At 36.0% G+C, this 14,038-nt stretch overlaps 1 long non-coding RNA gene across 8 annotated transcripts in view; it reads left to right on the forward strand.

Moving 5' to 3' along the window:
- LOC107306511 (uncharacterized) overlaps positions 1-14,038 on the forward strand; it is a 70,979-nt gene that overhangs the window by 37,144 nt on the left and 19,797 nt on the right. For 4 of the 8 annotated variants that reach the window (XR_014939897.1, XR_004305604.2, XR_001552169.3 and 1 more), the window contains 2 exons: positions 3,291-4,514; positions 7,735-7,865. This is a non-coding gene — a long non-coding RNA (uncharacterized LOC107306511). Of the gene's footprint in view, positions 1-3,290; positions 4,515-7,734; positions 7,866-10,641; positions 10,848-12,471; positions 13,230-14,038 lie in introns of those variants that run through there. The other 4 variants (XR_014939900.1, XR_014939899.1, XR_004305606.2 and 1 more) reach the window with 3 other exon arrangements.

Below are 14,038 nucleotides of genomic sequence, written 5' to 3' on the forward strand. Positions count from 1 at the left end.
TAGCTCACATGGTTGGATGTATAATTGGACTTGATCTTTTCCATAGTAGGTAATTCTATCATTCTGCCGTTTGTGGAGATGGAAATAAATAAATAAAAAATAAATCTGTAAGAGCAAACAGACAAAATTGCTCCTAAAATCATTGTTGCAAACATTTTGCACTAAAGGTTTGCTATTTTTGTGTATCAGACAATTTGCTAAAATGTTAATTCAACTGTTGCTATTTTTTGTTTTGTATAAATCTTTCAATGCATTATTTCTTTTTTGACCAAGTGATACAGTAGCTATGATGCAATGACATTATATTCTAATTTATTTTGAAAAAAGTTCTTGTCTTGTGTTTTGATTTAAAAACTTGCTTGAAGTTTCAAAAATGAAAGCATGTATCTTAGCTGAAATTCTGTTCAGTTAATTGATTATACTTTGAAGAAGCTAGCCGTACTGGCAAATAAGCTTGAATAGATCATGCTAAAACTATTGATGTGTCCATGCAACATTTCTAATTAGTTGACTTCACAGTGTACACAGCTGATATGAGTATGGAATTTGACAGATTTACTGGCATTTGACTTAACAATTCTATCTTGCATTGCTTTATTTTTTTTTCATCATGTAAGTAAAATAACCTGTCTCTATGCTAAGAGAGTGAAGTAATGCATTTAATTTTAGTGTTAACATGCTGTTCCTCTCGCATCTTTGCCTGAGGGTGGCAGGAAAGATAAAACTTTGTTTCTTCTTATGGAGAGTGAAAAAAAGAGATGTTGCATGTAGCTGGCATATGGTAGCTTTTAATATGAAGTTCTGAAGCTTGCAGGAGGTCATTTCATGGGCATTTTGTAGTTTTCTTGGGGATGGAATAGCTAAATTCCTCCCTCCTGATTTTTTTTTTTTTAAATTTTTTTAAATTTTTATTTTTTATTTTTTTCTTTCATGTCAGAACAGATGTATTTCCAGGAATCAAAAAGAGTGGAAAAGATACTGTTAAAGTACATATATTTCTCAGGTTCATTATGTACAAATCTGAAATCTAAAATACTATTCCAAAGCTTTGAGGTCAAATTATGTGAGTATTACAGGAATCTAATATTCATTACTCCCTTAAAATCTTTACTACACAGTGAGGCATTGGCACAGGTTGCCCAGAGAAGCTGTGATGCCCCATCCCTGGAGGTGCCAAAAGCCAAATTGTATGGGTCCCTGGGCAGCCTGAGCTGGTGGGGGGCAGCCATGCTCACTGGAGTGGGCTGGAAATGTGTATTTTTAAGTTTCCTTGGAAACCATCCTATTTGTCTATGAATTACACAGTACTGAAAAAAGCCAAGATTCAAAAGAAATTATTCACTTAATCCAGCAGAGAATAGCTTTAGTTTTGTTTGACGCATGTGTGGTGATTTGTTGTTTTTCTGATGGGCAGTGTATATGTTCAGTGTACAGAGCAATGATTATTAAAGAGCAGGATCAACAGGAAAGATAGATGTACTTTATTCACAGACATCACATTCAGGTCACCCATGATGAGTATTGGTTTGAACTGTGTTTTGTTTTTTGAAGAAGTGAAAACAAGAAGTGACTCAAAGATAATATATAGAACAAAGAGTGCATAGCACTTAAACCCAGTCCTCTGATAAATATACTCCTGATTAAGCACTATGCCTTTCAAGAAAGTTTTTCTGTTACAGAAATAGGATTTCACTGCACTATTTGTTGAGGCAAACTGTAGTAGTGATGGCAGCTTCATCACAGTGATGGCAGCTAATAATGTGAGACCAGGAAAATGAAACTGTTCACTTCTTCATTTAAACTAAAAAATTCCTTTCCTTGAACAATATAACACAGAGGGAAAAGAAGTAGCTTATCTTAATCATAATCAAACTCTTTTTTTTTTTTTTTTTTCTTTCTCCAGATATGTTCATATGTTACTTCTGATTACCTCCTACTCCTGTATTTATTCATTCTTGCAAAAGGAGAATGTTTGTATCTCCTAGAGTCCACCCTTTTCCACTGTACCTTCTTTGTATTCTATGAGATTGCCAAATTTTTGCTTACATTTTGGTGGCTTCTGTAAGGCTGCCTGGGTCCTTAGTTCTTATCTTAATCCTCTTCCTTGCTAGAACACTATTGGTTCTGTTTAAGCTATCATAAGATGCTGAAGCCCAAATTTAACCCAATAATGTTTTATGGGTTAAATTTAGGCCCCTTAAAATGCTTGTTGAGTATGTTGCCAGTATACTTGATCCTGAGGAGATCTGAACTGAGTACAGAACTAGGCGTATAAGTGGATTTTTGCCAGTGGTTCTGGTCTGCTTAGCTGCTTTTTGCTTGGGGTGTGACTCATGGCCTGATTTCTCCTGGTCTGAAACAGAACTAGGTTATTTTTTTAGTGTCTGAAGAAATCTTATTGGCAAATCACATGGTGATATTGTTCATCACCTAAAAGATTCAGTGCCAAAGTTCTTAATAGCAATTACACAGGGATGTGTATCCTGAGGATTTGTATACAAATATCCAGTCTAGACAACAAACTGCACTTCTCTGTAAAATCAAGCTTTCCACTTCCATCTGATCTCATCTTCCATGGCATACACATCCTGTTTTTGGCAAAGGGCTGTGTGAATATTTATCTGGAGTTTGAAATTCTTGCTTTGTACTGTTACCCAGAAAATGCAATTGCAGCAGTCTGCCATATACAGTAGCAAATATAGCCTTCAAATTAAGTTCTAGTGCCTCCATTCTATTCAAGTGGACTTGATCTGTGGGTGAAGGAAAAATAGGACATGATCTCCCAGGACTTGATCATATCCATTCTCATCATATGTATGTATACTGTGTACAGAATGTGTTCAGCACATATCAGTAGTTATGAACTCCAGTTCTTAATGAATGCTGACTTTTTGCTATATTGTATGAAGTGCAAATACCTTATGAGGCTGAGTGTTTCAGTTACTTCCACAACTGTATTTGGTGTGTAGTGTAGTCTTTTTTTCTTAGGCTATAAGCAAGAACAACTTTGCACAAAATTGGATTTTTTTCTCCATTTTTTTTAATGTGTATACTCCATAAGTAAATCTATGAATCTAAGCTACAAGAAATCTATAATGGTTTGACATCTATTTTTCATACATCTAAGCAGTAATATAATTTTCACTACAACATAGACATTGTGTGGTTTTACATATAGATTTATTACTATAATTGTGTGAGTATTATATGAATGTATATATGCTCTCACATAAATACAGCATCACGTTAATAATATTAATATTTGAATAAATTTAACTTATTCTTCCTAGGGACAAGAGGAAGACGCATTTAATTTAGTATCGGTTATTGCCAGAATCTGCCTCATCTGAATTTTTCCCTGGATGCTTTCTGTCTCTGGATAATTTTCATTCTCAGATAAGTTTTGGGGTTGTTTGGTCTATTTATTTATTTATTTATTTATTGTGAGTACTAGAGCTCCATAAATGAAACTGAGGAAAAGGAACAGTCCGTAGTTTGTTATTGGCAGTATCAGAATTTACCAAAACTAGGTTTCTATTTATTTGGGAATTCAGAGTTCACTATTAATTTTATCTAACTCACCTGTCTGTCACTTGCTGATGCTGAACTTTATCTTTCATTTGAAAACTTTTTGTTTTGTTTTGTTATGTATTTCAGAAAAATATTGCTGAAATATTTGCTGAAATTTTGCTATACTGAATTGAAAACTGTCATTGTCTTACATTACTTTCTTCCTGCTATACCACAGTCAGGAAACTTACAGCAGTGCCTCATCATCTTCTATACTTAAGCAAGATCTTACCAATACATAGGGCACTACAATAAGGTACCAGAGAGACAGGCCTTTAATTACTTTTATAGTGAATGTTCAACTCACTTTTGGCCACTAAGGTTCTTTTCTTTTCAAAAGCTCCTTAAATCTTCATCTTGTTTAATGCACATTATTTCTGCATTATGAATTCTTAGAAGATTCTCTTTGGGGCTTTGTAACATTCTGCTTAGTGTCTTTTGCAATTTACAGGATTTATTAAGTTATTCCCTAAGAAATGTTAAAGGTCTCTCAATTGCTGTAATATCCTTTCTGCTGATTACCTTTGGCAATGAAGGTAGAACTTTTTATCTTAGTACTTAGATACTGAATCTTGAAGATTTGTTTGTTTATTTACTTATTTATTTATTCCCTGATAATTTTGTTTTACCAGAATCGGTCTATATGTTGATAGTACTTTTACTGCATAGAAATAAATCTTGTGTCATATCAGAGGGAGAAAAAATGCAGACTCTTGAAAAGAATTTCCACTTATGTTCTTGTACAGTCTGTAATTCATGCATTTTTTGAGAGGCTGCAGATACAATGCCTAAACGTTCTGTCATTTTGTGTTTCAGTTGTAGTCTTCTTGAAACTGAAGTTAAAAGGAGAGTTTTGAAAGAGATGCTAAAAAGGAAGATTAATGATGGAAGATGAAAAAATCAGCAATAATTGAGTGGAGGAGATGGTTAGAGGAGAATATAAGGTAAATGTGAGTAATTAGGAAAATTAGATAAACTAGAAAACTATGTAAACTAGAATGAAAGAATGTGTGTATTGTTGAAAACTTTGCCATAGAGTCATAATGTATTCATCTGCTGGATTGCTGGTCCATTTTCAGGTAAATAACTTATTAGGTAAATAACTTATTTTTGAACTATTGGCAGTGTTGACTACACCCACAAAATCACAGGGTTTGTGTCACACTGCTGCTAATTCAGAATTCATGGTTTAAGGTTGTCTGTTGGAGCTCCCTGTGAAATGCATAGAAGACCTTGGTACACAATCACTAGATTCTTAATAGCTGGAGATGGCAAAGTAGTTGCCCAAACCTCTTGCTAAAAAGGTCTGTCCCTAAATCACAATCTGATGTAGTCCTGCTCTGCACTTTTTCAGATTTCCCAGGGCTAGAAAATGGCATAAGCTGATAGCGTGGGCTATCAGGAGTATGCAGTCTGTGGAACTTCTGTAGCTGATCTAAACGCAACAGTATTAAATTGAGAGGGAGAACAGAATAGAGCAGAACAGAGGAGCTCAGTTTTTTTTGGAAGCAGTCTTCAAAGATCATCTATCTAGTCTGCCTGACAACTCCAGAGCTAACCAAATATTAGAGCATGTTATTGAGGGCATTATACCAATGCCTCCTGAACACTGACAGGCACACGGCATCCACTACCTCACTAGGAAGCTTGTGCCGGTGTCTGATCACGCTCACAGTACAGAAATGTTTCCCAGTGCCCACTTCAACCCTCCCTGGTGCAGCTCTGTGCTGTTCCCAGCTGGTGCGCATAAGCAGAGCCCAGCACCTCACTTTGCTTCTCTCCTCAGGGAACCACAGAGAGCAGTGAGGTCATCTCTCAGCAGCTATTTTCCACAGCCTCTCCTCACAGCTCTATCACGAGCTTTGGTGCTTCCTCTGGATGCTTTCAAGAACCTTAAGATCCTTTATGTAACGTAGAGTAGAATCTTGTAGGTGATATCTCTATCTCCTTTTGTTCTTTTGAGCATGTTTTAAGTATTCCTTAAGTTTAGCTACCTGTTTGAGGCCTTTGGATGATGTTTCTGGATGAAGATCTACTTTTGCATCCTGAGAGTTGTGAAGTGAAAAACAGTTGTTGAGATGCATAGTGCTTAAGCAGAACTGCAGCTGAACTCTAGATTTACTTAGGCACTGTTTTTGAGTTCATTCCAAACTCACTTGAAAAACTCTTATGAGCATTCAACAAGAAGAGTCTTTTCTTCAATTATGATTTATTTTTTTTTTTCATCCAAAATGCGTGTTACTTGTTTTTAACGTTTGTAGTATAAAGGCTCTCTTAGGCATTCATTAAGACGCTCTCACCAGTGCTAATTGTTGAGCAGGTATGTAATAAAAGATAACTTATATAGCTTCTTATCTACTGTCAGCCTTTTAGTTATCTAAAAGCTTATTCAAATGTGTTTTTTTGTTTTGTTTTCAAATACAGTTACTAGTCTGTAGCTGATTCAACTGCTAATAAACTGGTAGTGATACTGTGTAGGTATGCAATTTGTCTTAGTTTGCTTAAGTTGCACATTAGTGAACAGTGAGGCTAAATGGAAATAATATTTTGACAGTATAGTAAGCTATCTCTCTCCACCCTTTTTTTTTTTTTTTTTTTTTTTAACCTCATTAGAATTTGTTTGTTCTTTATCCATTGGCACATCAGCCCAATCTCTTAATCTCCTACATGCCCTTATTAACCACTGAGAAAAAAAAATCAATCAGTCATAACAGCATTAATATGTGAGGTTTCTTAAGCCAAATAGCTACCAATTTTGCTAAGTGTATCTTTCCCACCTTCTGCTGTATTAAAAAATAACAATTTAAGTAATGCAAAGGAACTGTTCTTAGTAACGATTTTTGATAAGAAAAGAGTTATAATTCTGAAGCTTGATTTTCAGAAAATGCTGCTTAGTTACAATATGAAGAAAGGCCCTTAAAAAGGCTAACTTCATCAGAGACATCCAGAAATTGAAATGGCCAGCACAGAGTCTACATTCTGACTTATTTCCCACAAATCTCAATGTCAGTTAGTTCAACTGTATATGTAAAAGGAAAATGTTCACCCCTTACTTGATGCAGCGGGGAATGTGACCACTGAGGATAAGGAGAAGGCTGAGGTCCAAAATGCTTTCTTTACATCTGCCTTTAATGAGCAGAACAGTTATTCTCAGGGCACTTTATGCCCTGATCTGGAAGTCTGGGATGGAATGCAGAATACACCCCCAGTGATTCAGGTGGAGACAGTTAAAGAGCTCCTCCTCCACCTGGACTGACACAAGTCCATGGGACCAGATGGGCTCTACCCTCAGATGCTGAGGGAGCTGGAGAGGGTGATTGCTGAACTGCTCTCCACCATCTACCAGCACTCCTGGTTAACTGGAGAAGTCCCAGAGGATTGGAGGCTTGCCAATGTGACTCCTATCTACAAGAAGGGTAGTAAGGAGGATCCAGGGAACTACAGGCCTGTCAGCCTGACCTCGGTACCAGGTAAAGTCATGGAACAAATCATCTTGGGGGAGATCACACAGCACGTGCATGGCATCCAGGGAATCAGGCCCAGCCAGCATGGATTCATGAAAGGCAGGTTGTGCTTAACCAACCTCATCTCCTTCTGTGAGTGGGTGACCAGGCTGGCAGATGAAGGTAAGGCAGATGTAGTCTACCTAGATTTCAGCAAAGCCTTTGGCACGGTCTCTCACACTATTCTCCTAAGGAAACTGTCTGCTCGTGACCTAGACAGGTATACCCTTCTTTGGGTAAGGAACTGGCTAGAGGGTCATGCCCAATGGGTAGTGGTTAATGGAGTTAAATCCAGCTGGTGATGCGTTACAAGTGGTATCCCTCAGGGGTCGGTTCTAGGGCCCATCTTGTTTAACATCTTCATTGATGACCTGGATGAGGGAATTGAGTGTACCCTCAATAAGTTTTCAGATGACACCAAGCTGGGAGGTAGTGTTGATCTGCCTGAGGGTAGGGAGGCCCTTCAGAGGGATCTTGATAAGCCGGATCACTGGGTTGATCTTGTAGGTCCTTTCCAACCTTGTGATTGTATGATTCTATGGTTTCATAATTATGAAAGACTTCAGAAACAAAGAGTAATTAGTTTCTTATGAAATCTGTTGGACTTTTGGTGGACTTGAGTAAATGACTGGATATATGACTGGTTCTTGTGTACTTGTAGGGTAGTTGGGAACTTGCTCTCCTGTGAGCTCGGCCTCATGTTCAGGTTGCTGTGACTTAACAAGCTGTAACTGGTTCCCATGAAATAGGACTCTCATCTACACCTACTTTTGGCCATCCACAAAAACAAAGGTAATAAAGTTTCCTGTATACATCTTTCACTGAAAGCTTAGCTGAATTCTTACAGGCTAAAACTCAATATGAGTAGTTGCAGTTAGGCTAACACAAAGTGATTGTCCAGGAAATATCCAAGACAGTTTTCCCTGCAGAATTTGCAAGATAAAAGTTTGCCATACCATCCATTATCTTGTAATGCAAGTTTAATGTATGTTTTTCTCTATTTCATTAAATAGATACGTGATTTTTATTTATGATGAAGGATAACAGTTTGTCAGTGTCAGTCTGCATGTTGATTAACTATTTGAATCCTGATCAGGAAGGCTCCTTTTCCCAAAGCACTGATTTTTTTTTATTTTTATTTATTTATTTATTTATTTTTTTCTCCTAATTTACAGTAGTCTGGAATTTAAAATTTGGTGCATTCACTCAATGCAAGATTACCTAGGAGTATTGGTTATTTAAATAATTTTCCATTGCAAAATCTGTAATTTATTTCTGAGGATAGGAGACATGTTCTGGGCAAAAATTTGTCTAGAAAAATTCTATTTTAATTAGAAGCAAATAATTTCAGTAGTTTGATTCCCCCCCCCCCCCCCCCCCCACACACACTTTTTCCAGTAGTTGTTGGAGTTAGAAATTAGTTAGAAATTGGAGAATAATTAGAAAAGTATAGTAAGTTAGTGTATGTCAAGTTCACTTGCTTGAATTTTTCAAATGATCTGCATTCCACTAATTTATAAATACAAAAGGGATAAAAAAATAAGCCTTGGTTCAGGAAATAAATGGTAAAAAAGGGATGAAGTTTTTAATTTTGTGGCATAATTTTTTTAAACAAAGCAGATTAAAAAATAAGTCTCAACCATATTTGCCATATTTACTTGGATTTGAGAATGGACAGAAGAGGATTGTACTGGTGAGAACAAAATAAAGACTTAAACGTGACATGATAAAATAATTATTCTGATATAATACGTAGTCAACAAAAACCTGAGGGCTTAGATGGAAATTTGTTCTTCACCAGAGCAGTGAAGGACTTAGACAAAATATTTATGCAGTTTGTGAAGTAAGTTATTTGCCCTATGGACAAGCGCGCATTTCAGAATGTCATGATTTAACCTGGCAAGTGACTCAGCATTATCTCACACATCCCAGTGGGATGGGGAAAAGAACCAGGGAATGAACTCATTAGCTGAGATAAAAAACTAAGATAAAGAAAAGGAAAATAGTTTACACTATGTATTTATATATTATTTATTTTAATGGATTTTATATTATATTCATATATATTTATATATACAAATGAATATAAGAAGTGATGCCCACCACCCCCTGACTGAGACCTTGGAGAAGCAGAAGAGAGTGAGATGAGCTCCCACACCCTTCAAAACTCTTTCCACATCGTGTATGATATGGTATATCCCTTTGGCCAGTTCAAATCAGCTTTCTTAATTCGGTTCCCTCCCAGCTCCTTTTGCTCTTTGCTAAGAATGGCCTTGGCTCTGCACAGCACCCCTAGCAGCAACTATGAACATTGGTGTGTGTTATCAACATTGTATTTCTCTTAGAACCAAAGCGTAACATTGTACCAGATGCTCTGAGGAAAAATCCATCCCAGCTGAAACTAAGATATAGAGCAGAAATTTCAATGGCAGTACTAAAAAACACGCTTCCTGCATTTTGTTGTTGTTCTTCAAACCTTCCCCACTTTTCTTCCTTTCTTCATTACTTTACAGTTTTGTGGGTTTTTTTGTCCCGCTTTCTGAGGGGTTGAAGATTAATCTCTATCCTTGGTTTTGATTGGTTTCTTCTGTATCTAAAGTTAGTATTCCCAGCTCCTTACTAAGGATATGTGCTGTATATTAAGTGGAATAATCCATTCTTTGTAGGCATCCACAAATATCTGTAGCTTAATTTAAAAGCTTCTTGTTGCTACTGGATATTTGCTTATCTACTTTGTTTAATAATTATTGTCTCTTTGGTGTAAACTGAGGAGTGTGATGCTTAAAATGTGAAGGTATTAACGTAAGTATTTGCAGTGTTGTGTATATTCTCCCTCTGTTATACTGAACCCTCTCAAGATTAAGGTAATTTATTTTATAGCATCACTGGGATAAGTTTTTATGATTGCAAACTTTTATATTAGGCAGTACCACATACTTGTATTTGAATTTCAACTACATCTTGTACTTCAGTGGGCTGAGGATTCAGATGGGAAGAATTAAGCTTGATTGTTTGCCAGTCAGTGGACATGGATGTGTCAGCTTCCATTCTGTGTGTGTTGATGTCATCATTGAGAAATCTTATCTCAGAAGTTTATGAAAATAGGGAAAAATGAAATACAGAAAGCACATAGATGTTTTTCCTATAGAAGTTTAGTGCAATCTGGACACAAACCAAAGGGAAATTGTGATTGTTATACATATGCCTGCTGAGTGTTGGAAAAATTATTAGTGAACTGCTGAACTGTTGCAGAACCTGCCAACAGCACATGGAAACCCATAGAATTAAATGTGTTTCTGATGCTGTTGTCCAAGATGAGTATAGCACACAACAAAATAATGATATTTGTCCTAGGCTGCATAAGGGTAAAGACATGAAGGTTTCAGTAGCCAGACCTTGCCACCACCAGAGGGCTTAGGGAAAAAAAAAAATCCTGTTCAAAACAGACTTTTTTTTTTTTTTTTTTTCTTTTCTTTTCTTTTTTTTTTTTTTTTTTTTTTTTTTTGCCTTCCCAACAACTCTCTTCTTTCCATTTATCGTGAACCAAAATACCTAATTTCCATTTCAGAAATCTTTAATGAAAGCAAAGTAACCTATATGAACTCAGAGAAAACTTTGCAAAATGAGGAGGCTGTCACATCAGTCAGTGCTTTTTACTTCACCGTTGTAATGAGTGACACTTGGGAAGTCAGTAAGCCATATTCAATTCCTTATTCTGTTTGAGGTGATTTGGACCCTGATGCCTATTTGCCTGGAGAACTTCCAGTTTAAAAGGTATTTCAAGGTATAATTTTGTCATTTAAAGCCAATTCACTTTGAATGAAACTCTTTGAAGTCACTGTAGTAAGAGACTTGCTGTCAGCCTCTCAAGAAAGTGCCACTAATCAGCCATCTGTGGTACCATTCTCACCTTTTTGTTTGCTTGATCTTTTTGATTGGATATTTAAGTGTTTTATACAATGAATAATCTTTCCAGGGGGAGGGATATAGCAAGACTCCAAACTAAAATTTCTCATAGGACATTCATTTTGCCAACAAACAGTGAGTGGTTAGGACACTGGTACTGAAAATGGGGCAAATTTAAACTGAATACCATGAGCAAGCTAGTGGAATGATCTAAAATATCAACTTTTCCTGTATGCGTACTTAAAGGCATAGTTGTGTGGATCTTACTCTCTATTTAAGAGGTAAGAAATACCAAGAGTATTAACAGTTCTGATAGGACTGTCTCTCACAAAGTATGGAAAAATTTTAATTAAATTAATCACCAATGAATAAGTGCTCTCTAGAAGGACAAGATAAGTCAGTCCTCTATGACTTGAGTTGGAATGGATTAAACAACAGTGGACTCCCTGCTAACGTAACTTGATAAAACCTGTAGAAGACTGAAGTTGAAAAGGTAATCCTCAGAAAATCCACAATAATAAATGTATGAAACAAACATAATGAAAATCTCTATGTTTTAAGCTAGAGTATATAACCTAGCTAGTTTAGAAACTAACAGTAGCTAGCAATCTGCCAGGAGCAACTGGTTTTAGCTTTTCATGACCAGCTGAAATTATGAAGTGTTGCCAGAAGAAACAGAAAAATACAAATTCATTTGTAGTTTTAAGGTTTTTATGACCAAGGTCCCGAACAAATTGGTGAAATTTGTTCAGTGGTGAGAATATAACCTGACAAACATTTTTTTTTGCCTTGGTTTACATAGTGATTATGAAAACTTCCAGCTTATCTGTGAATCAGTAGCTCTTTTCAGTGAGGTTTCCTCACAGCTGAAGACTTGACTGAGTGTTGTAGTTGTCAGAGACATAATCCTTATTAAGCTAATTCCGTAGACATAACAGTTTCTTATGTGAAACAAATCTTCCTTATCTCTAATGGTTTTGTCAAAGAAACTCTCACTGATATTGTAACGAAAATTTCTACTCCAATAAGCTTGCTCAATTATCTTTATCCCCAAAATATACAGAGGAGAGTCTTCAGCTTTCTTTCTTCAAATAAAGGGAGAGTTTACTGGGGCATACCCCTGTGGGGTCTCTCCAAGTTTTGAGGTATTGACCTCTTTTCTCCCTGTACCCTGACAGTAGTGAGCCCTTCCCTATTTCCCCATTGTCTGAGATATTCGGGGTTGACATTCCTCTCAATTCACCCATCAGCCATACCCCTAGTAGGTACCCTTCTTTATTTCCTTTGTTTATACAAACATATGTTTGTAATCTGGGTTTAGAGTTTATTGTTTTGCCCAACTAGTACTATCTTTATATCCTGTAAGGTATATCACTCACATCCAGGGGCTAAGCCAGCATCTCTTAACATATACTTGCAATATAAGTTTGTTTAACCAGATCCATGTGACTGAAACTCTTCTTCTCAGCTGTTTCTTTATCTTGTTTTACAGGACCTCCTGTCCTTCATTTGTTCTTCTGGAATTTTATTTTGCAAGGACACTATATCTTAGTTTTTCCTTCATTGTGTTGCATGCCTAAATAAATAGTCTGTCATGATAGACCTTTACTGGTCTGTTTTCATTTGTACTTCTGCAGACTGTATTGGTCCTAATCAAGCGTAATTTACTATAGTGTACCAAATTCAGCGGAAATATAGAGAATCTGCTTATCCCACCTTGTCAGTGGGATTACCCAAGCAGTCAGTTCAGTTTAAAGTTGATTTTTTTGTTGTTTTTTGTTTGTTTGTTTTTTTGTTTTCTTCTAGTGTTTTAAAATGCTCACAGTGCTGTAAAAAGGCACATTACGCCATGTGAAGTAAGACTTTGAAGTACAGATGGGACATACGCAAATTCCCACTCAAGGGGCATTCTTCATAGAAAAGTTAAAATTGGATTTATTGCATGAAGCCTAAACAACGTTGAAATTTTTTTGATATTATTATAGAAATTGTTCTATATAGGTAAAGTTATAGAAATGATGTTATGATACTCTGATATTATGATTTATGTTTTTCCCTTTTGGCTCTCTGATGGGTCACTAGCCACAATGACAAAGTATTTCTACTGGCAAAATTTTAGGCAACTGAATATATTTAGGCATACTAACCTTATTAAGGGATTAATTTCTGCAGCAGTGGAGGGAATGGACTTTTTCTCTTAAGTAGTCTTCATTGCTAGCCAATTTAAACTGCCTAGCAGCTACTTATATTTTCAGTTTTATAGAGAAATTGCCATGATCAAAATACCAGGAAACCAAGAATGTTATGCATATGTATGAAAGCAATTGAAAGTATCCAAATAGATATTTAAACTTTTTATGTGATCAAGATTCTTGAATTTGCATAAGAAAAGCTTTTTTTTTTTTCTTATCAGACAAGTAAAAAGAGTTTCAGCATCTTTCCTTTTTTAAAAGTTATTAAATTTTGCTCTCTTTATATTTTATTAATAGTAGCAAATGTATGTAATCTTTGCAGTAGAAAAATATCTTTAAAATTTCTGCAGTTACACATAATGTAATCCCTTAAATGCTGAGGTAAGGAAAGTTTGTCCAATTCAATAATTTAAAAATTAAAAGAAGAAACCTAAACACACTGGCCTATTTACAGGTATAATACGTGTTCATCCCTTTTTACTAACTATCTTGGTGGAGATGGCCTCTCTTAGAAAATAAAATAAAATAAATGGAGCAGGTTGGGAGCCAGAATAATTCAAAATCTGTTCTCAATTGTGTTTCCAATTCCAAAACTTGTGGTATTGCCAACCTACTTCGATTTTTGTCTATTTCTAGACTGCTCATGTTACCTGTTTTTCTGCCATGCCAATACTTCACCAAAACATAAGCAAAACAAAACAACAGAGAAATCCCTGCAAACCTCTTCTCAGACTATATCTGAGATAATTTTGTGAAATTCTACTATTGGAGTGTATGAAGAACCTTGAACTGGGTATGTTGTGGCTTTGTCTCCCATGAAAAATTAGAAAGCTCTCATCAATTCCAAAGAGATTAGTGCTGGATCTC

Source organism: Coturnix japonica, chromosome Z, assembly GCF_054131305.1.
Source record: "Coturnix japonica strain WE chromosome Z, WE-NBRP24, whole genome shotgun sequence".
NCBI lineage: Eukaryota > Metazoa > Chordata > Aves > Galliformes > Phasianidae > Coturnix > Coturnix japonica.